The sequence below is a fragment of the Ursus americanus genome, chromosome 3 (assembly GCF_024610735.1).
Source record: "Ursus americanus isolate L20-20 chromosome 3, mUrsAme1.1.p, whole genome shotgun sequence".
In the NCBI taxonomy this organism is placed as follows: Eukaryota; Metazoa; Chordata; class Mammalia; order Carnivora; family Ursidae; genus Ursus; species Ursus americanus.
Genome location: NC_142129.1, coordinates 80,158,810 through 80,176,154, shown reverse-complemented (window position 1 = coordinate 80,176,154; position 17,345 = coordinate 80,158,810). Strand labels below are relative to the sequence as shown.

The 17,345-nt window shown below is 36.3% G+C and overlaps 1 protein-coding gene across 2 annotated transcripts in view; it reads left to right on the top strand.

Moving 5' to 3' along the window:
- GNAI1 (G protein subunit alpha i1) overlaps positions 1-17,345 on the top strand; it is a 312,759-nt gene that overhangs the window by 190,757 nt on the left and 104,657 nt on the right. The window contains exon 1 of one of the 2 annotated variants that reach the window (XM_045793387.2): positions 14,561-14,664. The exons of the other annotated variant lie outside the window; for it this stretch is intronic. The gene's annotated coding sequence lies outside the window, so the exon portion shown is untranslated. Of the gene's footprint in view, positions 1-14,560; positions 14,665-17,345 lie in introns of those variants that run through there. 2 annotated transcript variants of the gene reach the window in all.

The window sequence follows — 17,345 nt, the reverse complement described above, 5'->3', positions numbered from 1 at the left end:
ATAACCTTACTTAAAACCAATTATCTGCCTACTCCTTGTGTGTAATTCCATCCATAGCTGAGCATAACTAAAGAAAAACATAGTCATACTTCCTTGTATCACTTTAAGTTCATAATCATAACCCGAATCATCCTTAATGTTAATAACTATATTGTAAATCCATAAACCATTCTCTTACCTAGACATTATTTCTGCCTTTCTGCTCTATTCTCAAGCTTTTTACAATTCTTTTTTTATCCTCACTCTCTTAGAGTTTATTTCATTAAGAAAATAAAAGCAACCAGAAAAGATGGAGCATTGGCTTACAACAGTAAAGTATAAACCTATCTGAATCTTTGTATTCATTCCTATTAGTGTGGGTGAACTGTTCATTATGTTATGGAGGGCCAGGTTTCGATTGTTCTCTTGATGCCATCTCCTCTCACATCCTCAGAGACAGTACTCTTTCTTCCTTGAATCATCCATTTTAATTTCTCTTTTAGGTCATCCCTTTTAGAATATAACAATACTGGTTTTTCAAAATTATTCTTGAAAAAACCTCATTGTAGCATCATGGCCTCCTGTTGACAGTGTATTTCTTTCCCTCTATACCAAAATTCTTTGAATAAGCTCTCTATGTAGCTACATTTCCTCCTCTCATACTCTCTTGAATCTATTCTAATCAACTTTTCATCCCCTTCACTGTACAAAATCTCTTCTTCACTGTCATACTTCACATTGTAATATTCTGTCTGTATTCTCAGTCCCCCCCCTTTTTTTTCTTGCTTGACTCTTAATATCCTTAAACCCATTAGCTGACTTTCTTCCATTTTAAACACTCTTTTTTTTCTCTTAGCATCCAAAACATTACACTCCCTGGGTTATTCTCTTACCTCTCTGGACATATCTCAGTCTATTTACTGTTTCCTCTTCATATCCTGACTTAGAATGTGAGCGTTTTCTAGAGCTTGGTCCTTTTGGGATCTTCTCCCTTTATCAATCTTAGTCCTTAGAAAATCTCTTCCAATCTCATCATATGATATACAATCTATAAGCTATGATTCCTATATTTATATCTCCATCCTGGACCTCTCTTCTGAAATCCAAACTCCTAACCAACAGCCTTCTCTATATCTCTACTTAGATGTCTGATAGTCACCTCAAGTTTAAATGTTCCAACCCAGCTTGATAAATGCCAACTCTATGAAGGTATATTTGAAGAAAGTGAAGGTTGCAATTTAAATATAGTTATATATTAAAGCTAAAGATTCATTTCACTAATAAGGATATTATTTTTATGGATTACATTAGTAATATCATTATTTTCTTATATAACTTGAACTCAAAGAATTCCTTTCTTAGTTTGGGTTCTTTAGAAAAAAAGAAAAAAAGATCTTGAGACAATACCTATATGTTAACGTGTTAACAATCCCAGGGCACCGAGAGGGAGAGGGAGATAATACCTATATGTTAGCATGTTAACAATCCCAGGGCACCACGAGGGAGAGAAAGAGAAAGTTGGGAAGAAAATAAAAGGTGATGTGTTGCTGTGCTGGCTGCCGCTCTCTGACAAGCCTTGCAAGGACATGTTTGGAAATCCTATGTAATGGAACAGGCCGTTGGCAGGAAGAATAGAGAGGAAATGATCTGCTGTCTTCTTTGTATCTCTTACCAATCATTAGGCACAGTTTGCCCCATGAGAAGAATAGACACTGCACCTCCATGTCATATTACCTAGTCCCTATGGCAGCCTGTCAGGGAGCCAGACCCCACATTTTGCAGTGATGGCTATGGTGGGTCTGAAAGCTTGCCAAGGCCAGGAAACTCAGAGGAGGCATGTGAAAATGTTTGATAAACCCCATATACCTACATCAGCAGATTTGAAGGTTAATGTCTCTTAAACACCAATAGAATTAATGTTTCCTCTCAGGGAGGAGTACCGCCTATGTTCCAATATTAGAGTAATTTTAGGTACTTTTTTAATTAGAAGAAAAAAAGAATCATAGAGCAGTATTATTTCTTAATTACTAATTTAAAAATGGATATACAATTAATAATTGGCTTATAATTGTGGAATGGTATGAAAATAGGCATTTCAGACCATCAGTTCATTATTTTAGGAATATTTACTGCTCATAGTTTGACTCATTTCCTGAATTATTTATCCCAAATTAGAAACTACCTGATACTATACTTTTTTCTAATTATACCTTTCAATCTGTTTGAAGTTTAGAATGTTAATGACTAAGATGAATTATATGAGTTTTTAATATCTAATCATAAAGTAACACTTTACCCCATACGGTTTAGTTTGAATTCCTGCACCAAGGATTTTTTTCGTTTCTGTTTCTCCTATTTTTAGTACCAACTAAAGAGAAAAAATATTTTTATATGAATTAGTTGTGAGATCTACACAGATTTATCACTGTTAGAAAACTTGTTTTGGCATTAAATATTATTTTTGGCTACTACCGAGTAATGACTTGCCTTAAAGATAACTTAAACTTTGGTTATGGTCTGGTGTTAGTTACCTAAATGAATAACTCTAAATTCTAGGGATAGATTAATGTTAAAAGATCTATAAGTTATTTTTAATATAAGCAATTGAGTTATTCTCTATATGGGAAGTATGAAAACAAATACAGTTGACCCTTGAACAACATGGGGGTTGGGGCATCTCCCCCATGAAGAATCCATGCGTAACTTTTGACTCCTCAAATACTTACCTACTAATAGCCTGCTATTGACCAGAAACCTTACCAATAACAATAAACAATGAATACATTTATTGTATTGCATGTATTACATACTATACTCATACAATATAGTAGGCTAGAGAATAGGAGATGTTAAGAAAATCATAAAGAAGAGAAAATACATTTACAGTACTGCAAAACATTCACAAATGGCATGTACCCATGCAGTTCAAACCCATGTTCAAGGGTCAACTGAATAAAGTATCTGTTTAAATTATACTGATACCAGGGGTGCCTGGGTGGCTCAGTCCTTAAGCGTCAACTCTTGGTTTCTGCTCAAATTGTGATCTCGGGGTCCTGAGATCAAGCCCCTGGTTGGGCTCTGCACTGAGTATGAAGCCTGTTGGGATTCTCTCTCTCCTTCTCCCTCTGCCCCGCCCTATCTGCTCATACTCACTCACTCTCTAAAATAAAAAATCTTTAAAAAATTAATAAAATAGGTGAATTAAACTGACATGAAAATTTTGATGTTTTAAAAAGAGACTGTAATAATTCTTTCAATTAAAAATCACCATTAGGACTGCAAGTTTCAAGTAGTGCTTATGTAATATCAAGAACTTTCTTAAAAAAAATGATCAATTTCTGTATCCCCTAGTTTTTTCAATGTAAATGTTATTTACATGTAATATACATGTTATGCATAAATGCATATGCAAGCCATGGGTGTAGAGCACATCGAATTTATACCATGTAAGCAGCCTCCAGATCAAGGAGAATATTACAGAGTTCTTGTTTCATACAGTAAATATGGAGCTAAATGTGAATATGAATTTGTTTAAGCTAATTATTGTCATCCAACACACCTCTGAGTTCCTTTTCAGTTAGAATTATTTAAAATTGTTTTTAGAGTTGGAGCACAGTGATAGCAATATCTGAGTTTTACATGTAGCATTCATATGAGTGAACAGAACGTTGTCAAACAAAAATGGAATCCCTGTATTTAAAACTTTTAAGCAGTCTCACGTTATCTTCTATTGGTCATGCAGATAAATACATAAACAAGTATCAGTTTGAAAGAAAAATATATTCTATTTTTACAAATTAATGCATTTATGTATAAATGACAATATTTTATTTACCTCTCTTAAAGCAAATTGGTGCATGCTGTACTTGGTCATAATAAGTTACAGATAATGTCAGTATCTTTCTTATAATGAGCTCTGTTTAAGAAAGTTGAAAACATAAATATGTTGTGGTCACGTGTCCAGACTACTAGTCAGTAAGTGAAAGCATATCCATATTATTTATGCCAAGTGGTGATAAAATAGCTTACATTACTGATTTCCGCCTTAGAGATAAAAAGGCGAATTTTATTGCCTCCAAAGGTGAATCTCTTTTTATAGCCCTCTGGTCTAAGGTAGTCTTTCATTTGATGTCTTAAAAGTAATTTATTTTTGTAGCAGTTAATGAGTACTAGCATCATCCACATATAAAGATCTCTACTAGAGTAACTCCTTTAGAAAGAACAGCACCGTGGACATCAAGTTACACGCACAACTACTAGATAAAAGATCAATTTAATATTATGAAAGTCTGAATCTCTACAGCAGGAGATCCTAGTAAACCTCACTAGCCATTGAACCAACTATAGACAAATAATGCCTGATTCAAAGTAATAGCAAAGACAAGTTAGAAACAGGAGGATTTTTATAGACCACTAGATGCCACTGTTTTGTGTGAAAAACTCAAATGATATAATTGATCTCTAATTTAAATTCCTTTATTTTTTTTAAGTCACATATTGAATTGAGATATTGGCATTTATGATTCTAAAATGAGTATATTTTTTGCCTGGCATTAGTTAAACTCACACCAAAATAAAGTAATACAATATATGAAAGAAATGATAAAGCAAAATATTTACCATTATCAATATAAATCTGGCTGTTACAGCTGAACCATCACTGATCAATAATCAAAGTATTTATGAACTGGAAACCTAAATGACTTGAATATATGTAATAAGATAAGCATTTTTAAACTGTGGCATATCACTTAGTTCAAAATACTTTCTTTCCCTACATGATTACTTACAGAAAGTTAGGAATGGGATTACATATAATATTTAAAAATTCTTTAAAGCAACCCTCCTTAATTCATCCATCGGAAGTGACCCAAAATTGAATATAAATGGACCCACCTCAAAAGTAAAGAGGGTGAAATTATCTTCAAAGCTATCAACCCGTTGATACCCAAATTAAGAAAACACCTTTCTTATAAATATGCTGTTTTAAGGCCTGAATCTATTCTCCAAATATGAGCTTAAGTAAAATTATACAATTTCTTAATATCAGGTAGAGTTGATGCCCTTTTTCTCTGGCATATGAGAATATACCTACGGAAGTTTGATGGAAAGTTGTAAATAGATGAGTTGTTATACTTTCCAAATAGATCTAACGTCCAAGATATTTATGAGGTATTCCTTTAAATAGATTAAGGATTTTCCAAATCTAACAAGGAAATTATAGCAACTGATGTTGACTAATAAGATACTATCTTACTGGACAACTGATGTCTAATAAGCTGCCATCTGATTATTTTTTTAAATATTCAAGATAATATTGTCATAGCACAAGGTACTCAGTTATCTATTACTGCATGACATGTAATCCCAAAATTTAGCAGTTAAAAAGTAACAAACATTGATGAATATCTCTGTCTCTGAAGGTCAGGACTCCAGGAGCGGCTCCGCTGGGTGACTCTGACTTAGGTCCTACCCCAGGAGTTGTCATTAAGCTTGTTAGCTGTAGTCCTCTCAAGAACCAACCAGGGTTGAGGAGTCCAATTCCAAGTTCATCTCCATGTTTGCAAGCTGCGGTTTCTCTCTGGCTGTTGACCGGACGTCATTTCCTCACTATATAGACCTCCCCATAGTATTGCTCATAATCTGGTAGCTTGCTTCCCAAGAACGAGTAATATGAGAGAGAGTGGGCAGCCAAGAAAGAAGCCACAGTCTTTGCAAAACCCCGTCGCAGTCATGCCGTGTCGTTATGTCTTCCATATTTTAATCACTAAAAGTGTGTCATTAAGTCCAGCCCACCCTCATGGGGAGGAGACGGCATCATGGCAAAATACCCGGTGTCGCTCGCGGGCGGTCAGCTTCGAAGCTGCCGACAGCACCCGCTAACCCCGAATCTGGGGTATCTATCCAGTAGCTCCTCAGGTAACTAAAAGATTTTCCGAAACTGATGTTGACTATTGAAAGCTACCATCCCATTCTTAGACAACTAATACAATTGTTAAATATTTGCGGTTAATACTGTCACAGTGTAAGGATACTGAGCTCATAGAGTCTGTGAAGAGAAGCAGTGTCCATTATGTGGTCGTATCTTCCTGCTATCCCGGCAGCTGCCTTGACGAACAGAAGTAAATAGCTGAATGTAGGAGTCTGAGGACATTATCTCCTGAAATCACCCAACTCTCTTTACCATGACTGTATATTACAGACAAATGATATAATCTTGGCAAATTTTTAGAAAGTGCCAATTAAAACTTCTACATCTCATTTTATTTTTCTCTGGTGATTCATACGAACTTATTTCCCAAGATGCTAATAACTCTGAGTCACCTGATACAACTATGACTTTAGCATGTAATAGATGCACAGTAACTCTCTGGAAGGACTAAACAGGAAAACTTGAGGACAAAATTGACCATACATACCCTTGCTTCTCTCTCTCTGTTTCTCTCTTTCTTTTTTCTTTTTCTTTTTTTCTTTTTAGATTTTATCCATTTACAAAAAGCACACACACACAAGTGGGGGGATGGGCACAGGGAGAGAGAGAATCTCAACCCGACTTCTGTCCTGAGCGCAGAGCCCAACATGGGGCTTGATCTCAGGACCCTGAGATCATGACCTGAGCCGCAATCAACAGTCAGATGCTTAACCAACTGAGCCACCCAGGCACCCCTTGCTTCCCTTTCTTTCAAAGGATCTTTAACATCCTTTAAAAAACATACTCTTGGGGCACCTGGGTGGCTCAGGTCATGATCCCAGGGTTCCTGGGATTGAGTCCCACATCGGGGGGTCCCTGCTTAGCTGGGAGCCTGCTTCTCCCTCTCCCTCTGCCTGCTGCTCACCCTGCTTGTGCTCTCTCTCTCTCTCTCAAATAAATAAATAAAAATATTTAAAATAAAAAATAAACATAATGGGTTTTTTTTTTTTATGGTTGTCATAGTTTTAGAGTCTAACTTACTACAAACACCTGGTTATCCCAACAGCCCCCCACCACAGCACACTGTATGAGTATGGAGGAGCTTCTGTGGCTTCCTAGGGAAGGGTATAGGTTGGACGGATGCCATTTGACCCTACTGGCTGTTGTAAAGATTGCCTGATAATTATAAATATCACCAGAACTAAATTGAGCAAGGGTGAGAGAGACCAGCACGGTCCCTCTGGCCCTTGCCTCCTTTGTATAAACTAGTTACAGCAAGTCTGTACCCAAAGTTAGCAAAGTACAGCCAGGTTCAGACCAGAGCTAGGACATCAGAATCAGACTAGTGAGAGAAAACACAGTGGAGGAGACGAAATTTACAAAGACATGGGGAAAAAAGGGAAAACATGGATATTATACACGAGGAAACACCCACATACAAAAAGGACTGCCATTCTTTTGGGAAAGAGGTGGAATTCTTTGTGTCCTCTCATGCCCTTTATGGACTGACAGATGTCCAAGCTCCTTCCCTGGCTGTCCTGAAATTGCCTCCCCTTTTGAGAAGCAACTAGAAAAAATTTGGCCATATTCACTGTAGGTAAAGACCCTGAAAAGTGAAATTATTTTACTTCAAGTGGGTCCTAGGCGATAAGTTGTCAATATCAACTTTGAAAAAAAATAAGACACAGGAACATGTTATTATCTTTTGAAATTTTAAAAAAGAAAATCACAGTTAGGACTATCAAGGGAGAATCATGAAAACACACACACATACACACACACGTAGGTATGTACAATTTACAGTACTCATTATGGCTTTGCTGACTGTGGAAATATAAATTACATAACCAGTTTGTTAGCTTGAGTTTCTTCCTCGGCAAAGAACACCTACTTCACAAAGTTAACGTATTCATTGTTTAATGGCAGAAAATTTTTTTTCCTGTGTTTCCGTGGAAAAGTGTGCATCTTTTATAATAAACCCCTTAGGTTATCCTATTCTAGCTCTTTTACTTTTCTTTGCGCTGATTGCAACTCTTTGTAAATTGCAGGTAACTGAGCGGGAAGTAAATTCTGTCTCTCAGGGTAGTGATTTAATTGATTTCCTGCCAGCTGTCGAAAACAAGTTTTGTTTCCATTTGCAATTCATCTGAACATCCCTTTATTCCATAATAATTCATGCCATTTGGACTTTTCCTTTGAACCAGTAATATATCAAGAACCCCTCTGCAAGTGTCCGTTCTCCTCATCCAGTGTGGACTGGTTGTCCTGAGGCTCCCCGACAGCCTGTTGTCCTGACACTTCCCTTCATAGTCAGCCTCAAAAAATTTGGCCATTTTTCTGGGTTCGAGTCATTGCTTGCTATATCCTACATCTTGTCTTTCCCAATTTGCTCCATCGTTCATTCCATCATATCCTCCAGTAGCTTCCCATGAGTGAGTGCCTGGAAGGTACATAAATATGTTTGAGTCCTTGAATTCCTAAAAAATGTCTTTATTTTACTCTCATTCTTGATCAGTAGCTTGGCTGAGTACAGAGTTGTTCATCAAATGTCATTTACATTAAGGATTTTTAAGATACTTCTCCAAAGTCTTCTGTCATTCACTATTGTTCTGAGAAGGCTAATACAATTCTGAGCTGCTATCTCTTATAGGTGATTGTTGTGATTTTTCTCTGGAAATTTTGTTTTCTACTTTATAGCTGTTATTTTGAAATTTCACATTTCATGTGTTTTTCGGGGTCTTCTTTCATTTTTTCTGTCGGCTACATGTGCTGGACACACCCAGTTTGGGGCTTTATGTCCCTCGTGTCTAAAAAAAATTGTTTTCTTGATAGTTCATTCTCTTCTGTTTTCTCTGTCTGTAATTCTTAGTAAGTGGATTATAAACCCCCATGGACTTATCTACTAATTTTCTTTTCTATACTTCCTATTCTTTACTTCTTTGTTTTTTGTTTTACTTTTGGTCCTGGGACTTATCTTTCAATCCTTTTCTAATGTTATTTCTATCATAATTTTGTTCTCGATTTTTCCTTTTTTACAGCATCCTATTCATATATCTATTGGACAGTATTATTTTCACGTTTAAGAAGAATAGAGCTATATTATCTCTGCTTCCTATTCATTTTTTGGGGGGTGTTTTTTATGCTATCTCCTTTTGATTGCTTTATTCCTTCACTATTGTTCTAGTAAGGTTTGCAAAGGAAGAAAAATCGCATAATACATGATCATTTAAAAACAATAATAAATTCCTTTTCTATTTTTATTTTCCAAAATACCAATTTGGGGTTTTCCATTTATACTGGACTGAAAAGCATTTCCCCAAAATACATCTTCTTTTACAACCTGTGAATGTGGCCTTATTTGGAGATAAGGTCTTTGCAGATGTAATCAACTGAAGGTGAGGTCATACTGGATTAAATCCAATATATCTGGTGTCCTTTTAAGAGGGAAATTCGGACACAGAGACACACAAGGGCAAAGGGATGTGAAGACAGAGGCAGAGATTAGAGTGACAGGTGTGCAAGGCAGGACCTCCAAGGATTGCTGGCAACCTCCAGGAGCTAGACCTGATAAGGAAGGACTCTTCCCTCAAGTCTTCAGAGGGAATATGGCTCTGCTGACTCCTTGACGTTGAGCTTCTGGCTTACAGTATTGTGAGAGATACATTTCTGTTGTTTTGAGTCTCCCAGTTTTGGGTACTTGGTTACAGCAGCCCTAAGAAACCAATGCATCTTTGCCCGTGAAAATGAATATAGAATTTAGCAGAAACAGAAAGATTAAGTTGCTTTTAAAAAAACTGGTTTCAGAGGAGTACCTTTTAATCTTTGTCTTTGAGAAACAGAAAACACACACAGTTGAGAATCTGGCACCTGTTCTCTGCAGTCATACAATGTTGAGAGAGTTAGTGTTGTATCTTCCTACTTCGTGGTTTCTCCTGGTCAGGTCAGTCCAAGCACCCAATGACTCGTGCGTAGAGCAAAGTAGTTTTTCCTATGCTGATAAATGAAGATAAAATTATAGTTTTATGTGCTTAGCAAATTTGAAGTATAGATAATGACTGCTTTTCATACATAATTTTAGGGTCTGGGCAATTTGATGCCTTTTTCTGTACAATCAGATTGGCATTTATTTTCTTTTTATATGTAAGAATTTGCTCAACATTGCACATAATTTTACTTAAATATTTTTGGTTCAAAATTAATGAGAGAAAGAAGGAAGTGTAGAAACGAAAAAGATAAGCCAAGGAAGGAATGCATATAGGAAGGGGAGTGTCAACTCGATTAAAGGCTACATTCTCCAAGTGAAATCCTGTCTGGAAACTGTTCAGTGAGAGGGGGTTACTGACATCTGTGGTGCCTTGAGGAGTTCTGTGAGCAGAGGCCAAGCTGCAGCAGGCCCTTGATTGAATTAGAGGTGAGGAAATGGAGTGGGGAGTGCTCTACTTTATCAAGAAGTTTGGATTTGAAAGGCAGGAAAGAGAAGAAGAGTTATAGGATAATATTTTTAGAACAAGAGACTGGGAGTATTTATGTTCTGAAAGGAAAGAGTCTGAAAAGAAAGCAGGTAGAACTGAAGAATTTGAAAATACAGGACAGAGGGAAAGACAGAGGTGAGATAGAGGGATGGAGAGTTAGGGAAGGAGGAAAGGAGGGAGAGAGGGAGAGAGGGAAAGAGGGGAAAGGCAGAAGGAAGAGAGAGAGAGAGGAATAGTGAAGATACTTTCCTGAGCAGGATGGGGCCCTAGAATCCAGACAGCAATTTATATTAGCATTCATTTTGGACATAAGCACAGCCCCTGAAACTAGAAAGAACACTAATACGCACACATGGATGTTTTCAGGGAGTTAAGTGTGAAGTTAGAAAGCAAAATCATGTGCTGAGAGTCTTTATGGAAAGAAACTAAATTTAATAAGCACACTTATTATTTTACTTTGAAGTCAGACTAGGACAAAAGGAATACACAGAAGCTCTAAGACCTCTCTTTATGGCGGCCCGGGGTGGGGGGTGGGGGGCATTGAACGGCCCGTGTCCTAAACGCACAGGTCCTTAGTAGACCATTAACAGAAATTATGGATTTCACACAACGCATCCGTCCTGTATTTTTAGTTCATTTACAAAACGGTAAGTGACAGGTATAGACTGTGGTCTCGAACGCCGCGCGACCGGCAGGTTCTGCCGTTTTATCTCCGAGGGCGCTAAGTGTCCGGCTTCGATTTGCAGAACAGAAGTGCTCCCTCTGCAAGTCCCCCACTGAGGATGTGGCTTCAGGAGGCAGACTTTCACTTCACCTTCCTAAGTGCTTGCTCTTCCGGGTGTACGAAAAAGCTGCGTGGAAATAGTGTTTGACTTCATCTGGTAAGACTGCCTTATCAGGGAAAAAAACCACCCAAAAAACTGATAAACAAGGACGTGGCTCCTGCAGATAAACTGAAGCTCCTGACACCAATTTCAAAGTCAGAAAAACATAGATAAATGACGTACTGAAGTATTTCCCATCAATCTGCTCCTTTCAACAAGAAAGTGCTTTCATCAACTGAGCATGTGATTTATTCAGTCCTCTCAATTAAGTGAACACATTCATAATCGAACATGACACAAACGCCTTCTAGAACGCCAAGACACACACACAATAAGACTCTTGTTTCGAAAAAGAGTGTATAGAGGTTGTTGCAAAACACACAAATTCAAAGAAACATTTTATTCATTTATTTTTTTTTCAAAGAAACATTTGTAAAGCATTTGAGTATTGCTGTTAGTAGTTTCAACCTTTCTATTATGCTGTTTGTAAGAGTGTCGGACGCCAAACGGGAGTGATGGCCGGTGCAGTGTCTCTACTTGACTTCAGGCGCGTAGCTGCTTGTAGCTGGGTCCATTTCCAAAGGAAATCGCACAGTACTTGGTGGGAGCCAATCTACACTTGGATGAAAATGGTGTCTATTTCTAGCAAATTGATCAATCCCGCCCTTATGGTGAACTACATGGTCAGCTTTTCTTCCTGCCCATTGGGTTAATGATGAAAGAGAAAAGCTGCACTAAATGTGCTGCCTGTCTTCTTGATTTTCACTTTTTCTACCCAGGATTTTTATTTCTGAATGGAGTTCAGTTTTGCAAATTATAGCAAAATGTCAGGTTCAAGAAGACTAAGGCAAGATAAGAAATATAGAATTATGGAAATGATCCTAGCCACACTTCAAAACGTTTATTGTACTCATGTAAATGAGACTGCTTTGACTAAAAAAATCAGATTGAAATTGAGGTTCTGATTACCATAAAAATAGAATAACTGAGTTTCTTAAATGCCCCCTTTCTCAACACAGCAGGGCGATATCAGAGCATTTCAAGGTGTACTGAGAAGTAGAAGCAGCAGTACCCGGTCTGAAAAATCCTGAACACTTCAATCAACAATTCATGAAACATTACACTCATGATAGTTCACATTTTGTACTTTTATACTAGATTTGTTATTTTCTTTTAAAGAGGACACAGTTATTTTTTAAAAATTATGTTACACGATAGAAATTTTCTTTTCAACATGTAATAATTATACTACAGTGGAAAAGTAAAAACCTTAATAGTAATATGTTAAACAGTTTATAATGGCACAAGAACACACACACGGGACATTACTAATTCTTGACTCAAATCTTGACTCAAATTCTTGACTGTTTTCTGTGTTTAAAAGAATTTCCACAAGCGTGGTATGCAAACTGAGTTTTGTGTTTGCAGCTAAGAAACTTAGATAAGCTATACATTTATCATTTATACTAATTAACACAATCGCACATACCTAAATACCTGTTATTGCCTAGAATGACTGACTTACTGGTTTCTTGTAATTTTGGTTAATGCCCAGTTTTTAAAACAACAGGCCCATGTCTATGATTCTGCATCCCTGGGCAATGCTGGGCCCACTGCTTAGGCCCTAAAGACAAATCATTATACATCACCCAGATTATTTATCACAATTTGCACATATTCTTATTTGTAAGAATTCTCATTATAACACTTGCCAAGTTATTAATAGCTTGGTCTGTCTTCCAGGATCTTGTTACTCAAATGTGGCCCCTGGATCAGCAGTATTCACCTCTCCTGGAAACTTGTCAGAAGCCTAGAATCTCAGACTCCACCCCAGACTTGCTGAATCATAATTTTAATTTAACAAGATACTTGGGTTATTTGCATGCATGCTGAGTTTGAGCAGAAATGCAGAAGGGATTAAAAACCTAGTGTGCTTGAAGGTTTAAAAGTCCCAGGTGGTATGGGAAGAAAATAAATTCCAAAGAAATGTAGCCAAATCACATTCGACTTTACTTTTTATATCTTGGATTTTCTTCAGCATCAATGTATTACAATTGGGTCATTGAGTGAGTCAGTTTAAACAAAGAGACATAGTTCAGAATTGGGTGGAAATGAGATTTTTATTTACATAGTACTGTAGGTTGGAAAATTTAAAGGAAAATAGAAAAATACATCAAGTGATTATTAGCGATCGATTTTTCTGGTTAATTTCTTCATTTAAAATTATAATTTCAGTAACGTTCAATAAGTCATTGAACTAAATGTAAAAATTTTAAGTATTCAAGTAATTGAACTCTCTATTCACTTTCTTTGCATGACTTGAAAAGATTTCCGAATCTAAAGAAGTTGTAATAGAGTGAAAAGTACACAGAACTTGGTCCTATTTTGACAGTTCACTAAATGTAGAAGTAGAAGCTTCTTCCTTCGTATATTAAGTTCTCTACAAACGTTTGTTGAATGAATGAATTGATGTTGAATCAGAGGCGAAGACTATTCTTCCTAGAATAGACTGTAACGGAAAAAGATACAGGGCAATATCCAAAAGGAAGATACATTCAAAGTGTTTTTGTTAGACTGTTTATAAAACCAGGAAGGCAATTTGTTATTTCAGAATGAGAATTACGTTATTGAGAAGAAAGGATACTCATGTTTGCTGATCAGCACATTCTTTTCCTGGGGCAAATATGTGTGGGAAGCAATATTATAATCAGATAGTTATTGTGAGCCAAAGACATTAGATGGATGATTATAATGGCTCGTGCCAGCAAGCCTGAAAAACTGATACGTAGCTTTTTACCATAAGAATATACTAAACCCACAGAATAAATACATGATTTTTCTGGGTTCAAGGCAAATCTTCATCTGATCAGTACAAGAGACATTTTATTACAGTTTACCCTTTTAATTCTTTTCGGTTTTTCTCCTTTCTTTTGGAGAAAGGCTTAGAATGGAAGGAAGAATGGGTTGAGGGAGGCCAATTCAATTAAAAGCCTATTGCTCTTGTGTGTGTGTGTCCGTCCGCCCGTCCGTCCGTCCATCTCAGGTTAGCTGAAACAGGCTGCATTTACACCCACTTAGCATTTGTCCAGGATTTTTCATTTCTATTTAATGCATTAGTATTAATATTTATATCAAAATAATCAGGGATGAGTTGGTTAGATCTACTCTTTGTATTTGCAGCTTTTGTCACCGTCTGTCAGGAACATGGTTATACCTTTAAAACAACCTTTAATAACTGCCTACCTTTCCCTATGCCTTTTCAGATTCAATGTAACTAATACCTTCCTTTCAAGGACTGCATGGGGGTGTTCACTGATAAAACCAAGTACGCTTGAACCTGAGTGGCTATGGACAGTCCACTGTTTGCAGTTTCAGGTGGTGATGGGAGAAGCTGTAGCCTCTGCCAGACACTTGGAAGACACATGAAGCTACCAGTCAACAGTCTGCAGGGTCAACAGGAAATATGGAAAATTTTAAGGTTAGATATACATAATACTTCCGTAGTACAAAGACAGTGCTTATTTTTTTTCATTTCTAAATGGAAGTATAAATTAATAGACAATGTTATATTAGTTTCAGGTGTACAACACATGAATTTGATGATTTTCAATGCTTACCACGATGTGTAATCACCATCAGTCATCCTGCAATGAGATTATAATATCATTGACTATATTCTCTATGCTGTAGCTTCCATCTCCATGACTTACTCATTTTATAACTATAAGTTTGTATCTCTTAATTCCCTTCACCTATTTCATCCATGCCTTCCCTTCCCCCCACCATCACTCCTCTGGCAACCACCAGTTCTCTGTGTTTAAGAGTCTGGGTTTTTGTTGTTGTTTGTGTTTGTTTGGGGTTTTTTTAGATTCTACACATAAATGAAATCATACGGTATTTGTCTTTCACTGTCTGACTTATTTCACGTAGCATAACGCTCTCTAGGTCCATCCATGTTGTTGCAAATAGCAAGATCTCATTCTTTTTAATGGCTGAGTGATACTCCATTGTACATATGTACCTTATCTTCTTTATCCATGCTTTTATCAATGGACACTTGGGTTGTTACCATATCTTGGCTATTATAAATAATGCTCAAATAAACATAGAAGTACAGGTATCTTTTCAAGTTAGTGTTTTCGTTTTCTTTGGGTCAATACCCAGTAATGGAATAATTGGATCATATGGTATTTCTATTTTTAATTTTTGAGAAACCTCCATACTGTTTTTCACAGTGTGAATTTACCTTCTTACCAATAGTGCATGAGGGTTCTCTTTTCTCCACATCCTCACCAACACTTCTTATTTCTTGTCTTTTTGATTCTAGCCATTCTGAAATGGTATAAGGTGATTTCTCTTTATGGTCTTAATTTACATTTCCCTGAGGATTAGCAATGTTGAGAAACTTTTTGTGATCTGTTGGCCATCTGTAGGTCTTCTTTGGAAAAATCTCTCTTCAGGTCCTCTGCCCATTTTTAAATCAGATTATTTGTCTTTTCATTGTGTTGTACTGCATAAGTTATTTATATATTTTGAATATTTACAACTTATGAAAGAGATATTATTTGCAGATATCTTCTTCCATTTGCTAGTTTGCCATTTCACTTCATTGATGGCGTCCTTTGTTGTGAAAAAGCCTTTTATCTTGCTGTAGTACCACTAGTTAGTTTTGCTTATGTTTCTCTTGCCTGAGGAGAAATATCCATAAATATGTTGCTAAGGACAATGACCAAGAGATTACTGCCTATGTTTTTAAAGAGAGTACTTTAAAATCTCTTGCTATAGTAGTTTCATCATTTATTGAATACTTTAAATTACAAATATTTATTTTGTTGTTGGTAAAGCTTTTGTTAATTTTGCTGTAGACTCTTTTGGCAGCAGTGAACTTGAAATATGAAAAATATGTTTAAGGAAAACTAGTACTAAACCTCTATAATTAGGTTATAACCTAATTTCATATATATATATATAAACATATATATATTTATATATAAATATATAGTATATATTTATATATAAATATATAGTATATATTTATATATAAACATATATAGTATATATATACATATATATACATATATATTTATATGTGTATATTTATATATATTTATATATATATTTTATATATATATATGACCTATAATTAGGTTATAACCTGAATAATTAATGTGAACTTGCGCGTGCACACACACACACACAACTTAGTGCAAACCATTCACCACAGGGGACTTCATAAAGCTAGTAGTCACTACAGAGCCAGAAAACACGAGTCTTCAGAGAAATATCAACAGCTACTTCAAAAGTTAATACTTATTTTCAAAAGAATGTTTCCAAAGGCAACAATTTAATACCTGTAACTCATGCATTTTATACTGAGAATCATGAGTTTTCAATTAGATCAACTGAGTGTTCTTCTGGTTTAATTTACTTTCAATCCCAATTTTTCTTGGGAACATACGAAAAGTGAAGTAATAGCAATGCTAAGAATCCATGTAGGTTAATTCCAAAACTACTTCAGACTTTTCCCACTCTATTTACGGAGTCAAAGTGAAAATTTGGAGAAAGTGAAACATCTGACATTTGCAAATTACATGAAAGTTGTAAATTCAGTTAAAAAGCTCAACATTTAGGATACAACTGTTTATACAATGATTATATAAATACAAATTTGGGTGGAGTCAGCACTGTGATAAAAACAATGTTCTGGCTAATTTAAGAAACCTATTTTATCAGTTGGCCATTGGCACGTTAATGTTGCGTAATAAATTATCCCCAAATTCAGTGGCTTAAAACAAATCATTGATTTGTATGGATGTGTGATTTGTTGACAGCAGGAAGACGAGCGGATAGATGAATGCAGTAATCAAGAGTGAAGTGACGGTGGCTCTGGCTGGGATGATAGGAGTGAAGACCTGGGTAGTGACTGGACTTAAATGTATAGGTCAGTTTTGCTTCAGACTAGCCGCTCAGGGTCAGCTACTCTGGGTTCCATTCAGCGGGCACTCTATTCTATGTGTCTCTCATCTTTCTCATGGGCCCAATGGGCTGGACAAGGACCTGTTTTTCTCATGCTGATGTTAAAGGCTCTGGACCACAAGCAGAAAAACTGCAGGCATCCTAAAGCCGAGGCTCAGAAAGAGGATTCTAGTCAGAATGACC